Genomic DNA, 16572 nt, shown 5'->3' with positions numbered 1-16572 from the left:
TGCTGAAGAATCCCTATCTGATGTCTGACAAATGGGAACCGTGCTGGAGCAATCCAATACTCTTTCTAGGCCCACGCCTAGACCTATGATTTGGAATGAAATGATATAAAATGGGATTTATCGTCCTACTGTTCTGCTCCAGTCCAACTGGGCTTATGAAGATGGGCACATGCGCCATGCAGTGTGCTACGGGGGACATTTTGTCCGGGCCAGCCGCACTACGGCCTACTCTTATACCGAATTCCAACAGCCAATGGATCTTTTACGTGCACGCCGATGTGTCGTCCATTCCTAACGACTATACGGTATCCCTAGCCAGGCCTTCTGTCCCGCCACTCGGATAAGGGGAACCACACCGGAAGTTATGATATGACCACACAACAGAAGATAAGCGATTTGCTAAAATACAACAAAGTGCTTCCTTTACGATAACATATCTATTGCTTCTATAATTCCCAAAATATTTAGTTCGGGTTAAAGATAAAACAAATATGGCCTCTTTATAGCTCACACCCACATAAACCTGCTGCTTCTCCACATATTTTGTGTATCCGGGGAAATAACAGGACTATAAAACCAACCATCCTTTCATAGAAACTAAGAGGTTAAAGAGATTAACCGTTATCATTTTATAAACTTAAACGAGTCAACAAGTCAAAGATTATTGAATTCTATTATTTATATAGTTTATGAGAAATCACATCTTTATGGTCCAGTAATGGTCCCTTATATTTCTTCTGTTTATGAGTTTTATATCCCATAATCTACTCATTTACACTATGGGTGGTATCATCTTTAAATCCTGCACCGTGAACATCAGTTTAAATAGCAATAAATATCACATAGACATGTAGACCCAATATCAACCAATATTAAAGGGATACGTGAATATATTTGACAAATTTATGAGATTCGTTTTCAGAATTCGTGTCATACAATGATACAAGGGACAACACTCCACGTGTCTGGAGTTATGACGGGGCGGGGACCTTCGTAAGTGCTAGAAATGTACGTAGTAAGTACATGTAAGTTATTTAATTTTGGTCAGGCAAAACATTTTAATGCGTACATAAATGTTGAGACACTTAAAGTAGCTTAGTCTCTAACTCAATTTCACCCCAAGTCTTCGACATTGAAAACACAATTATTTGTCAATTTAAATCAACATTGAGGTTATGACCTTACCGGGAAAAGATGGGCCTCTGATATCCAATATTTAAGACAAAATAAACATTTTACCATTGGTACACGAATCGTGTATAATGCGTTTCAGCGCCATTTCTAATAAGGGACTCGAAGAACGGGGCTAGACATATTCCACAAGTCATGTCAAACGTAGAGCATGCTCAATAAATACTATCGGTGTAGACTGAAATAATCAGACGCTAACGACTGTCATTCAATTGAGACTTTTGGCATATTTCGCCGAACATAACTGATTAGAAATTACAGTAAAAACAGAAACGATTGAATGTAAATCAGTTTATATACATTCCTATTATAGATTATTATATACATTGCGACCCATTTGTGTCAATTTCTAGGTCCCAAATATTAGCGATTGAGCTCCTTTACGGTTACAATTCAAATCCATTTACGTGCTGTAACGCCTGATTGTTCTTTGAATTATGACTGTGGTACAATTTGTTGTTCATATCTAAAAAGGTATAGTGGAAATCTGGTCCCTATAGTCTCGTGTATCCAGAAGATATACACATGATATGGTATTAATGTCATCAAATAAATCAGATTTCTCTTCAATCTCTCATTCACCATTGTTTACATGATTAAAAACCAAACCTCCTTCTATTCTTGTGGTAAATTGGAGATTATAATAAAACAAAATAAAATAGATTGGAATACGCGCCTTATCTAGTTTCACAAAAAATACGAGAGATCTGGGGAAGCTAGAAGGGTCATTGGTATAGGTTTCAGCTATTCTATTTCGATGTAGGGTTTTTTGTTTATTATTTGTTTGGTTCTGACGGTAATGCTATCTGGTCTATAAGAAGTAGGCAAGCTGTGACAAGTGAAACATTGTTAGCGGTTTTCACATAACTATTCACAATCTAACATATCTTCGAATTCCAAATCTATGGTGGAATTAGAAAATTTGATACTTTGTTATTTATGTGGGGCGTGCTGTATCTCTACATTGGATTTAGATAATAAAGCGTAATCTGATGTACAAAAGGGGGTTTCAAAGAGAGAGAGAACGAGAGAGAGAGAGAGACCGAGAGAGAGTACATTTAGAAATTTCTCAAAATTCTCCAGAGACAAACTAAAGTCAATATTTCGTGATATCGTGAAAAATTAACAAAAGACAAAGAGTATCAACACTGCTTTTACGGAATAAAGACCGTGGCTGTTCTTGAAAATTACAATTACATTTTTTTCTAATCTCAAAAAGATGATGAAAAGATTAAGTCTCTTTGATTCTAAGTATGTGTGTATGTTGATAAGTCTACTAAAGTCAGTGTTTCTATAGCCATGTATGTGACTGTATAGGTTTATACGGTACATATATAGTACATGTGAAACCAATTACAAAGCTGTTTATTTTTAATCTTCCGGATATCAAACAAAAAATCATCTTGGTACACTTAAAACCTATTCATTATCAGTTGATCAGTTAGGCTTTTATAATAAGCTGTTGCCGTTCCTAAAACTTTTATTTGAATCTCAGAAAAAAAAATAAATTCATGTTAATTACTGTGGTGAAAAATATGTGCAAAATTTGCTTCATTGTAAGTTCGAGGAATGCACTGTAAGTTCGCTATGTGATTACATAAAACATCAAGGTGGAAATATATACCCTTGCATTATACCCTGAACGGATTCTGGGTTGTTTTTGTGTTTGTTTTTATTGTGTTATCATATTTGAATTGATAGGTTGAACTGCCGCCGTGTAATGATTCGGTTGAAATACTTGTATAATGAAGTGTTAATTTTAAAACTATTTTAGGAATTGTGTAATGTATGGAATGTACGTTTTTATTTATTTATCTTAACTTTTACACATCGCTGTGATTAAATAAATTCGTTTATTATTTGTTGAACTGGATTCTCTTTTTAAAAAAATTTAAAGCTAAGCAGCGTCATCTTTTTCGTGTTTAAAAGGAGATAGTGACCCAGACAGACTTAAGAAACGGATTAGCCAGAAACAATAAACAATAAATCGAGCTTAGTATTGAAGATAATAGCACTTTTGAACTCTTAAACACAGGGGAATTTATAAACTCACTGCGAACTCTTGGTTGTTCTGCAAAAAAGAAACCAAATTGTCTATGAAAACAAGACGCGGGCAATTAGATGGAGATTAAACGGTCATGGTGCTTTTTCTTCTGTTTTGAATACATTGATCACTCACCACGATTAGAGTCAATGCACATTAAAACTAAGGTAAGCGTGGTGTTCACTTTAACAATTTAAAGAGAACTATTTGGTGGGCGATGTCTGGAGAAAGATCAAAGCCGTTTGAGTTGGCCAGTTGTGGTGAAAAGGATCTAGGGTCAAATTCTACAAGAAACCTTCGTCTTTTTGATACACCCTACGTGCTGATAGGTCTTTAAAGGTTGGCCTGTTATACCAGTTACTTAGTAAATAACTAACAGCATTGCAATCACTTGTCACTCAAACCAGACTTTGTAAATTTTTCTACCTAATATGGCCTACACTAAAATGATAGTTGGCATCTTGTGGCGATTTTTATTCATTTGAAGATATTGCATAAAAAAGACCCGAACATCCTTATCGTACATTTGTAAGTTAATGGTCTTGATTTTCAAGTACCACTGCTACGATAATAAACGTAGTCTTTCCCTTTTAACGTTTAAAGAAGATATGACAGACATTATTTAATCCACTGTATATCTCAGTCATCCGATGGGTCTGCCATGTGAATAATGTCTAAATAATAGTTTATACAACATTTCAAGCTAAAAAGAAAGATCCGAAATTGGCAGAATTAACTCTCAGATGGTGCAACTTTAAATTGTTATTTCGAAAATATAAATTATACATCTATTTGGAATACTAAAATCTTAAGACATCATAAATCACAAGATATTACTATGCCCCAAATTATCTAATAGAGAAAATATTCAAGTTATATTCTAAAACTCTGGATGACAACTGGATGGTTCAGCAATCTTCCATCTTATCTCTGCTAGAACCCTGATTATTTATTTTTATCGGTTCAAACTTTTTACCACCACGTTAGATATAAACAAATTCTTCTCGCTAGAAGCTGGATAGATATTTATCAAAATGTCAGATCTAAAGCCAGGGGTCGACAACATTTTCTGTTGTATGTCACAGATAAATATTCAATGTTCCAGACCTCCCGCGTTTTATACATATTTACTTACATTTCTGCCACAATATTTATCATCAGACGGCTTGCAAATTTACTACAGAAAAGCGCGAACCCTAACAAGTGAGGATTGTGGTTATGAACTCTGTGTTCTAGCCATGCACCACAGCCTCCATCGGAAAAAGGGAAAGACAAAACATTCCGGGGTCCTTAAAATACAAAATTACAACAAAACTTCATTATGTGAACATCATTAATTTATATTGAAAATATGGCAAAAATGAGTAAATTTGCATCATCAACTGTGATAAGGATTTTAATTTTTAAAAATGGAATCGAATTGATTAGGTGGGTCATTTTAAAACTAACATTAAAACAGACAAGAATGATTAGTGTACACAGGCAATTAAATATTTTAATATATCCTCAATGTTCGTTCCTCGTTCATATTTAACATTAACAGAATTACAGCAAAACTTTAAATGTCAAAACCTGACATTTTCGTCAACACCTGATACGAAATGAAATGAAATGAAATGGGGTTTAACGTCCTACTCTTCTGCTCCGACTGGGCTATGAAGGAAATTTTGTCCGGACAGCAGTGATACGGCCTACACTTGTATCGAATTCCAACTGCCAAGGGATCGTTTACGTGCATGCCAATCTGACATGGGACCATGTTTTATTTAGCATCATCCAATTAACTAGACAGCTGTCCTTGTTAGACCCTCCGTCCTGCACCACTGACAAGGGGAAACCACGCCTGAAAATCTCGATGAACTTTCTTGGCCAACATCGGAATCGAACCCGCGACCTCCAGGAAGGTGACCCAACGTCTTACTCACTTAGCCTGACACCACTTTTCATATGAGTAGTTCGCTTAGGTAAAACCAATGTTTATATTTATACCTAAAACTGAATAGACAACCCAAACTGAATTGAAAGGATACGAAAGGGTCACATAAGGTCACGTCAGGCTCTTACTTTTGTTTTCATTTTGGCAGTCACATGAGGTTACGTTTGTTGAGTAAAGCTCCCGTTCCCAGCATATTTGTTGGCATTAACTGTGTTTCTTTAGCATAAAGATTAAAGAAGCTTACCGTAAATCTAACAACAGAGGGGCAAGTAGTCAAAATAAACTTTTATCCTTAGCCAATCGCATTCTCTGTTACGTCAAGTTATGTCCTTTTTGTTGTCGCTTATCAGTCAGACACACTTTTATTAGTCTCTGTTTTCAAGTGGAAGTAGTCTTATAATTATTTTATTTTATTGAAGTAGTAATGAGAAAGGTAATATCAGATATGATTTACTAAATAACCACTATGTTAGTCCCGTTCTAAAATATTTTGAAGGCCTTAAGACTAAATCTCTAGTAAATCGAGTCAAACGACTTGTTATTCTGGACACCATATGTTTTACTCTAAGACTTACGCTAAAGTAAACAAAGAGCTTTTTAAAACAGAAAATAGTTGAATTCTTTCTGCATGGAAGAGAACATGTTAGGTATTTTAACAATGGGTCGTCCATTTCTACTACTTCACACGTCGATTCTGAGAAAGAATTTTCGACCATGTCTGGATTTGATCTTGAGCAAAACCATCGAGTGAAGTGTGATTAGATTTCAAAGCTATAGTAAAGCTAGTAAATACCCCAAAATAAAACATCAAAATACATTCAGGAAACATTCGATTCTCTTCAAACTCTTTTTTTATTTAGAAAAGATTAAAGACGAACGACTTAAAAAGTATTAGCGTTTAGGAATAAATATCTTCAGCAAACAAATCTTTGGCAAGGCGTTTGTTTTCTTGGGTTAAACCGATCTTCAGTAAGAAGCGGGATTACCGATGAAGGCTATATCTTTAAAGGAATATATAGAACTAGCACTCTCTGTCTAGTCCCTATACACGGTATGTTATCTGGTAGAAACAATTTTTCATTTCCTGTGTCAAGATGTGGTAATATTATGTTGTCCTTATGTTCTCAAGAGACAATATAAAACATCTGTATTTATTCTGAACAACTAGTGCGTTGAATAAGTCATATATATTATAAATATTCTATTATTTCATGCTCAAGTCCATGCCCCTCATCTTGATTCATTTCAAATCGGTTACTGGTTTGTTTTTGTTTTAAAATCGGTGCGTTTCTGCCCTACTTGATGAACTATGCCTTTAGTAGGTCATTCCACATTCAGAATGTAAACAACTGCATTTTCCGAATTTTTAAATTTGTTTTTTTAAAAAAATACATAGTTCAGAATTTATTCAAATGTAATTACTGTCATTTGTTAGTATTTTATTATTCTAAAAAAAAATTCCATATTTTGCAAAATATAACCAGAAAATTGGTCGCTGAAAATATTAAAGAAAAATTTTCTAACATATATTTTTTGTTTGAAATAATCACTGATTATAACTTCAATGGTTATTTTGAATTACTTTGTCCAAGAACAAGATTAATTTTTGATGATATTTTTTTTTAAATTCCAAAATTAAAACCTATATATTTTTTAATATTAACGGAGCATCTGGGAGAAGTATAGCACGGTATGGTGTCTTGACGGCGTGTTTTGCAGGACTGGTTGTTGAGTTTTATTACGGGTGAACTTTATCCCATGCCCCATTAGTATCAAGGTTTTTCGGCGAGGGGGGGGGGAGTAAGTGTGAAATAAGGTGGGGAGAGGGAAGATGTGGCGTCAGCTGTGTGCCTGTTCATGTATAATCAATATTTTAGATAGGACCTTGGAGGTTTTTGTGGGTTTTGGTTTTCCTCACCTGGAGACCTGTGAATATTTTGAGTATTAAGAACATTTCGAGAAACTGGCTATATTTCGTAGTTTAGTGAGATATTTCTCATTCTGGTGACACGTGTCAAACAAAACACAATACAGTCAGTATCACATGTTCTACTTTCATAAGTTTCACTGTGCCTGATTTGTTGATAATGGAAAAAAGTAGGGCCTAGGTTGGTCTCTCGGGAAGGATTAAATCGAAAATATTAAATATGCAAATAAGTATTTATGACCATCGAAACAAAAATTGTCGTAGTTAGGTCAAATGGGAGAAAATTTTAAAATGCGGAACAAATGTCTGCCCCACCCCATTCCAACCCTCCCGGTTTTGACGAGGCTCGCGTCGAATATTGAATAATTGATAAACATTAGATAAAAAAAAAGTATAAGCATTAAGTAATTTTATACGGACATCTCAGTCTCTGTAGAATTGTGTTGAATAACAGAATATATCAATATTAATATTATACTGTGAAAAGAACCAAAACCGAACCTATCTTCCCATGTGGATCTAAATGAATTAATGTAGACACCCGTTCATATAAACCATTATAGTGATTATTATATCAGGTCGAAAGATCGCTTAAAATATTCATTTTATAATAATAAATGACACGAATCTACTACATTTATTTTAAGTGCATATTCTGCTCAGCATATAGATTAATGCAAATAAAACAAATTTTAATTTAAATAAAAATAAATTGCTTACACAGGTTTCAGTTAGTAACACACAAGAAAATATTGTTTTGCAAATTTTATTAAAAAAAAAAAACCTCTAGTTATTTTGATCTTTTAAATGTTGACTAATCGTAGAAAACATTTTTTTTCAATAAATATAGTAGTAAAAAAGTTTATTAAACTCTCGCCAGTTAAAAGTAGATCATATTAAAAAATATATATGTTAAAGATGGAGAAGACCGAAATAAAAAAATCGAACAAATTAAGGTGTTGTGTTTTGGGGTTTTTTTTTCAATAAGAGTTGAATTAATGAACCATGATGATGTTATGTACTTGATGAATCACGGCTAAAACAGGTTTATAAATAAAATTAAACGTGTCTCTTTATAAAACAAACGATGAGTCATTGATGATCTAATAAAATAGATGTTATATCAGTCCAACGTGCAAAACCCCATATAAGGACATCAAATTAATAATAAGGTAGATAACGAAAACAGTTAAAAGCAGTTTCATGATTAAAATGTATGTAACTCTCTGTTGTATTTCACAAATTAAATTAATTATTCATTATAAATTAACTATAACAAGGATTCTAGGGTATCGCATTAATGTAAGCCCCACCTTTAAACTACACAAAAAAAACAAAAATAACCTTCTTCTAAGAATCTTCATCACTGCATGAAACGCTAGATTAATATATTTCATATTCTCCAATTTCTTCTCAGTTAGCTTTCAAGTGGGCATCCCTAAAATAAATAAACATTTGGTACAGTTCCATTTAAGAAAAAATGTTAATCTTTATGTGAAAATAAATATACATGCACATAAAATTATTATTGAAAATGGGTTCATACAAGGTGAAGCTCTATCCCCTATTTTATCAATGTTAAGTGCAGTTATATTTTAATTGAAGATTTACTGCGTTTGGTCTTTGCATAGTGGTAGAAGCGTATAATATTTTCACAACTTAAAGTAAATAGGAATATATTTGTATAATGTTGAGAGAAAGTTGAAAATGTATGTAATTAGCATATCACTGACACTTGCATGTTAATCGATTTAACAGACTGTTATTTTGCAAAACGGAAAGTAAGTCCACAGATGTAAATAATGTCAAGGTTTTCTATACTCATTTTTTCTCGTGCAAGGAAATGGAGTTTTTACGTATACAATTCGTTTATGTCTTTGTAAAGCTGTGTATCTGTGTACAATTATGTCAATGTATGTATCCTTTGTTTGTTTCATGTATATTTCTATTATGTTTTAGTCTGGGGGTCGGGTGTTCAATCCCTGCATTGGCCGAGAAAGTTCATCCAGATTTTCCGGCGTGGTTCTCCCTTGTCAGTGATGCAGGACGGAGGGTCTGACAAGGAAAGCTGTCTAGTCGTTCGGATGGGACGAAAAACCGAGGTCCCGTGTACACATTGGCGTGCACGTAAAAGATCCCTTGGCAGTTGGAATTCGATATAAGAGTAGGCCGTAGTGGAGCTGTCCGGGCAAAATTTCCCTCATTGCACACTGTATGGCGTATGCCCGTCTTCATTAGCCCAGGTTAGGAGCAGAACAGTAGGACATTAAACTCCATTTCATTTCATTTCATTTCATTTCTATTATGTTTATTTGTATATGCACATAGCCTTGTGAGGTTTTTATGCAATAAAGTTTCTTCTTCTTCTTCTATATATATTTTACAGGTTTCCGTTTCTGTTATCAAGAGTATTGTATTAAATTAAAAGATTTTTGTCACGCTGGGTTATTAACGATATAGACCTTGACTCTTGTGTTTGTAAAAATAAGAGTTATTATGTATGTAGTAGTATTCTTTAGAAAATTTTAAACTTATCACTCAGTGATGTATAACACGTACTAAAGACATCAAACAAATGTCAAAATATAACTACATCCGAATTATCAATTAACATATAAATTGTAGAAATTGTGAAGTGGACATTATACTTCTTTTTTTTTTTTAATGAACTGGTTTGGATGAATTGACGTATTGATGTTGTAAGCGACAGGGAAAGCAACATTCCACAGTAAATGTTTGCTAAACTAATGTATTTCATCTTGATTGACAGGGTTAATAGGGTACATTTCATTCATGGGAAGAGAGCCATTTATAAAACTGAACAATTAATATCTAAGATTATCAGAAGATCAAGTCTAGTACCTACTCAAATAATCTCGATAAATTAATACGGCACAAAGCCTAGATACAATAGAGCAGTAATTTCACAAATCAGGGGGCATGACCAAGTCCTTGAGTTCACAGTGATTTATCTATATGAATCTATTCTTCTTCTATGTACACACTCCAGGTCATCGTAAAGGTTAATTTAAATATCCTAAATCAAAATCTCGTTATTTACCAAAAAAAGTGCAAAATCATTGACCCCATTATTCATTTAAAATCGATAAACATCTATTAGAAAATTGCAGTAATAGATAAACATTTTCAATGCTTCAAGTGACAGTACTCAAATAGTTGGCAGTGACAAGAGAGGTAGGGATGGGACTTCAGAAAACCTCTTATAGTATTTATCACGTACAACTGTGAGATAACATGTTATACGAACCATCCAACCCACGCTGCTGAAGCAGAATATGCTTAATATTTTCAGAACGTCTGATACCACTTACCACTTCCATGTTTACCAACCTCTGTCTTCGGAGCAGAACAGTAGGACGTTAAACCCCATTTCATTTCATTTCCATTAATTTGTTTATCGTGGGGTTAACGCGTGCATGTATAATGTTATGCCCCTGGGGTGACACAAACTAGTTTATTTTCACAAAAAAATCTCGAGCTGTAAATATTACAAATTTATTCGGTTCCCTATAGTCATGGTGGCGTAATTTGGGTTCACTCAGTTTAATTTCATAATGTATGAAAACACCAAAAGGAAATCAAGTTCGATTTACTCGAGCGTATCTGACATGATTTTTAATACACAATGAGGCAGAAACGTGTAGTTGATAGTAAATACAGGGTCTGATTATATCTATCTAAAGACATCAATTTTATTCCCTACAAACTTCAAAAAGTCATCTTTAATATAATTGTGTAATTAGGGAAATCATATATAATAATTTTATTTTATTTATCAAGTCTAAATGGAGATGTCTTTCCACTTGATCGCTTAGTATCAAATGTTATTAAATTTCAATTAAAAAGCGATTCTTTACAAATCAATCATCTTCGGTGTTTGATTATTAAAAAGAAATCTATACATATTTAGTTTATATACATAGATATTAATCTCGTAGCGCATACCAAGCATATACTTATACTTGTTTGTGAACTATTGGGTATGTCAATTATTATTCATAAAGGATGTCATTACATATCAAATCAAACATGTATCTGATCAGTTTGCTCTTAAAGGAGTCGTCCCAAACACATTTTAGTGCATAAAACTGGTGAATTTTGTTGAAATTACATGCAACTATCAACTGTTGTGTAATACTTCTTTGGGAACATAACAATGGTCAGTAATAACAGACAGCTTTATGGATGACATTCACTAGGTTTATTAACTGCAACGTTTCAAAGAGGTTACTCTCACTAAATGCCATTCAAAGAAACAATGGTCAGGTTTCACTCATTTGTTGCTTAACAGAACAGTTCCATGCAAATTGCGTGGAGCCGAGAAAGGCATCGGCTTTTTTATCTCGTTTATCAAGGCTTAATGTTTTAATTTGAATTTTAGTTTGCAAACTGCTAACTTAGGATAAGTATATTATACCAAGTGTTTATTTGAATACCCATTTCGAGCGCGAGAGACTTTCCATTTGGCGTTTGAGGGAGTTCTTCGTATTTGGAGTGTGAGAGACTTCCTCAGAGTTCCTCCCCATTTGGCGTGTGAGGTAATGCCTTCCGGTTTGGCGTGTGAGAGACCTCCATCCCATTTGGCCCGTGCGTGTGAGGGGCTCTCATTCCTTCCCATTTGGCATGTGAGAGACGTTCTTTCCATTTGGCGTGTGAGGGACTTCCATTCACAGGTATATATGGAAATTTGTCAGAGGGGTGGTCTCGTCTATCAAAATGTTCACACTTTAAACTAAGATTTTACCATCGATTAATAAACAACTAAACAGGGTAATATTAGCTTGAATAGAAACCATTGATATACAATTTAAAGTGGGAAGGCATTCTTATTGTGGTCAAAGGTTTCAGAAATTATTCATAATGAAAAGCTTTGTGATGGTATAACGCCCACTCCCTTTGATCTATTCAGGAAAAACCGCTACGTTAATTGAACAATAATAATTAAATATTCTTCTATACTCAACAACAATAAATGTTCTTTTCGTCTATACGTTGTCATTTTATCTTTATTTATGCTTATCAGTCAAATCAACACGAGAGTCAAATAGATCACTTAATCAACATAAACATGGTAATGTTTGTTTTCATCTCAAAAATTGGCGCTGAACTGAAACATTTAACTACAAGTCTGTACTTGTTTTTAATTCGAAGTCTCTTATTTCATCGTGTACTTGGCTAGACAAGTCGGTCCCATTCAACCTTGCATTTAGTTGACAGACATTATAAAATAGAGCTATATTTACCTGTGATACGCTTGATTTCTGATAGTTACTCTTATAGGTGTGTATAAGGTGAGGGAACTAAGTAGTGAGTGTAGTTCTTCAGAAATCTCATTTTTTCTTGGGAAAATAAGCCTTTATATTTACTTTAATAATTTATTTTCAGACAATGATCGGTGATAATTTCGGGGGAAAATTGCGATAATTTTCTAAGATATTTTTAAAGTCCCCCGAAACATATCGCGTATATTAGAATTGATGCATATAAACATAAAGAAATAACGAACAGATTAAAATGCTATTAGATATCTCATAGACGTATAACGTCCTTAAAAACATACATGACATATAATGTACATTGTCTAGATAAGATCCTTGAAACAAGACTTTGCTTTTACATCAAAGATACTTTGTAAAGCTTAAACTTATCAAAAATATATTAACAGTCATGTGAAGTCAAACAAACTCTGCCGAAAAGCCAACAATCAAAGAAGGTAATATGATAAATAAAGCAAATATAAATGCAACAAAAAAACCCAAAACTCTTTCAGATCGTCAAGATATGTTTGAAGTTTTAGTGATGAAACAATCAAGACAGTTTTTAACAGCGACCCTTGACCGGTTTACGCCAAATTGAAATTTAAAAGAAGAAGGAAGATGTTTTAGCGAAGATAATTCATTAATAGAAAGACGTAGATGTAAACGTTTAGGACATCAAAGGCACGACAATCGACTTGTCATCCATTCTGCCTCATTTGAAAAACATTTCTACTACTCTTCTCTATGGAAACCGACAATCGTTCGGCATGAATGGTTCTCTCTAACGACAGCATCCATCATTAATGATCCACGTTTTAATGGTTTGTAACTGAACGTCTTTGAAGTTGCTTAATAGCAAGGATTTAATCGCCCCTTTAAAATCGTTTCTCATACCAAAGCGTGACAAGAATTCGACAATTGACATGGAATAAGCTGATTTATTCTAATTTGGATTAACAATTTGTTCTGGTTGCAATAAACCAAAGGATAGGCGATTCATATAAATGGACCCCGTGCATTACAACTGTCCAAACGCATGAAATACATATTCTAGAAACCAGAGAAATTAAAAGAAATTAAATGCGGTTTAACGTCCTACTGTTCTCCGAACTGGGCTAATGAAGACGGGCATACGCCATACAGTGTGCTACGAGGGAAATTTTGCCCGGACAGCGGCACTACGGCCTAGTCTTATATCGAATTCCAACTGTCAAGGGATCTTTTACGTGCACGCCAATCAATGTGTACACGGGACCCCAGTTTTTCGTACCATCCTAACTACTTGTCAGCTTTCCTTTTCAAGTCCCCGTCCTGCACCACTGACAAGGGGGAATCACGCCGGAATAGAACCTAGAGATAAATAAACAATGAATAAAATGTAACTTTTGATGATTTCCCACAAAATAGTTATGCTGTCAAAACCCCAATGCTATTCTTCCCATCATATTTGAAAACAAATATTTTAAAAAAATCTAACCTATATCGAGTTCACAAGGTTTTCAGGGAAAATGAGCATAACTCGGGAACGCAGACGGTTGAATATTGATAGGGTTCGTTCTCTCAAACCCCAATCCCAATGCTTTGAAAAAAAACCCTGTTAAAAAAAACCTGTAGCCTCCATCGCGTTCACTAGCCAATTGTTGACGGACCGACAGGGTGACTACATAATACGCCCACACTGAACTGTAGGCGTATAAAATGGATCTTGTGGTATATTTGATTTCAGTTCTGCAATAACACCAGGCCACCGTGATCCTGGAATATTAATAGCCTAATAGATTACCAAAAGGTGTTGTGGTTACAAGCTGATTTATTCATTCCATGACAGTGAAATTCTTTCAATGGATAATAAAATTGTATTGATTCAGAATCTGTATAGATCCATAATTTGTATGGGTAACAAGCCCAATATGTATAAATATACTGTGGTGACCACGCCATTTAAACAAATAAAATAAAAACATCCACCCAACCCGTCAACAAATAGCTGAAAAAATCTCGTTCAACCCTTTTCTATTTCTGTCTATAAAAAAAGAATTTTACACACCGCCCAATTGCACTTGAAAAAACTTTAAGTAATAATAAATATACAGATTTTGAACATACCTAAATATCTTGTATCTGACCTTAGCGATGCTGGTAGCATATTCTGTTTAATACAATAATATTTGAATTCATATTAAATAGGCAACAATCAGAAAATACGACTATATATTGGGCCTAATTAGAATTCTGGAAATTTCAATAGTGGGAGTGATTGTCATTAAAACCCAGACTTATCCAATTTCCGCTTCCTGTTTGACTCAATTTCCAAAAGTCGATAACTTATCAAACTCTCTACTGCCTTGCAAATTACTCAGCAATTACTGCTAAATGTTTTTGTATACGTAAACACCTTCCAACCTGTTCCCGGGTCTCTTCTTTAAATAATTGACATCATACCTGGGTGTGTTCCTGAAAAACATTCCCTAGATATATTTTAGGTGATATATAGTTATTTGGTTAGTTTTGAAAGACATTAAGTAACTGACAAAGATTCTCTCACCATTTGCTTGATAAAGTTGAGAAAATCTTCGTCTCAACTTTCCATGTTAATAAACCAATAATTGTGTTTCCGTAAATAAGTGTCGGTATTTTTACCCATTAAAGGTTTATTTCCCGGGGATGAGACACACCATGTCCGGATGCGGACCATCTCTACGAAGTCAACCTCTTGACTGAATCTAGATAAAACAACAGTCTAGCCTGTATTCACACAGAACAACAACATTTCATAACACAGTCATCCTTTGTTTTAATATTTAACACGTTTTCAAACTAATATACTTATAATATATACTCGTAGGTTAATAAGGCGGAGTTTTTAACGACGCCTGTTTTTTTTACCAAGAATTTCTGGGCAACCCCAGGTTGTAGCAATATGAAACTCAAGAACATGTCTTACACGTGCAGGAAATCAGATTCCTGGGAGGGGGACTATTTTCTTTCTAATGAATTCCACATAAAAATGAGAATTACATTTCAAGTATCATTGAGTGTTTTGTGTTATCAAGTTAGCATGATATAATAATTTTGTAGTCAAAAGATATCATGTTAAACTCGAGTGTTGACAGAATAGACAGACATTATTATGATATTTGACACCTCATAAACCTATTCTCTTATATTACCATCATTACAGCTGTCTTGCACGTGCCCCGTGTCAGCCATATTTAATGAGGACGACAACCATATCCGGCCATGTGAGGTACCTATCAAAACTGCCTGTTTTTACAATTACAACTCTTCCCGGATGGATTTGTAGTTTCGTATTTACTTAATTTAGCTGTTCGTTAGTTTACGTATTTACATCATTGTATAATCTTCATAGCCTCGTACCTCAAATACAGAATTTTGATTTAAAAATGGCATTTAATTAAAACAATTCTCGTATGTCCAGTGTCAATTAATAAGATTCCACTTAAATGAGGCAAGTCGCTAACTCAATATTATCCATAGTCTTCGGCATTGTAAATACGACTTATTGGTCAATTTATATCAACATTGATCTTGTTATCTTACCGTGAAAAGATGGGCTTCGGATATCCAATATTTAAGACAAAATGAAAATTTTAAAACTGGCACACGAATCGCGTGCCAGAATGCTTTTTGAGTGCCATTTGTAATGAAACGACACGATGAACGAGGCTAAGCATGACTCATAGACTGAATACTAGCAACGTAGACTTGAATAACCAGACGCCAAAGACTGCCATTCAATTTGGACTATTTCGCCGAACATAACAGATTAGGTATTACATTAAAAACAGAAACTACCGAATGTAAACAAGTTTATATACATTTATATTACATTATTATATGCGTTGCGACCCATTTGTGTCCATTTCTAAGTGCCAAAGAATAGCGATTTAGCTTCTTTAATATAATTAACAAGGAACTTTCGATTTCTTCCAGATGTTTCCTTTGAATTTCTTCTTCATTTAAAATCTAAGAAGCATCATAGTAAGTGAAACCACAGTTTTAAGGATTGGTCCGGCCATTGGTAATCGTTTCGACTTCAAAGGTATTGTGTAAATTGTTTGAGAGGTTTCGTAGAGTGGCTGTTGTGTTTTTCATAGTGTTTAACGTTCGCTTCCACCGAAGGTGATATCGCAGACGAGTTGTCTTATTTTTATAATCTTAGCGCACGATCAGG

At 34.2% G+C, this 16572-nt stretch overlaps 1 long non-coding RNA gene across 1 annotated transcript; it reads right to left on the bottom strand.

Annotated features, from left to right (window-relative positions):
* Positions 1–7985: 7985 nt before the first annotated feature.
* On the bottom strand, positions 7986–15122 carry LOC126810850 (uncharacterized). Its single transcript, XR_007675303.2, has 3 exons — positions 14923–15122; positions 14484–14831; positions 7986–8536 (listed from the first exon to the last, which is right to left on the bottom strand). It is a non-coding gene; the product is annotated as an uncharacterized LOC126810850 (long non-coding RNA).
* Between the last annotated feature and the right edge of the window lie 1450 nt (positions 15123–16572).

The sequence above is a fragment of the Patella vulgata genome, chromosome 2, assembly GCF_932274485.2.
Source record: "Patella vulgata chromosome 2, xgPatVulg1.2, whole genome shotgun sequence".
In the NCBI taxonomy this organism is placed as follows: domain Eukaryota; kingdom Metazoa; phylum Mollusca; class Gastropoda; family Patellidae; genus Patella; species Patella vulgata.
The sequence above is the reverse complement of the archived record's forward strand: the minus strand, read 5'-3'. Positions and strand labels throughout refer to the sequence as shown.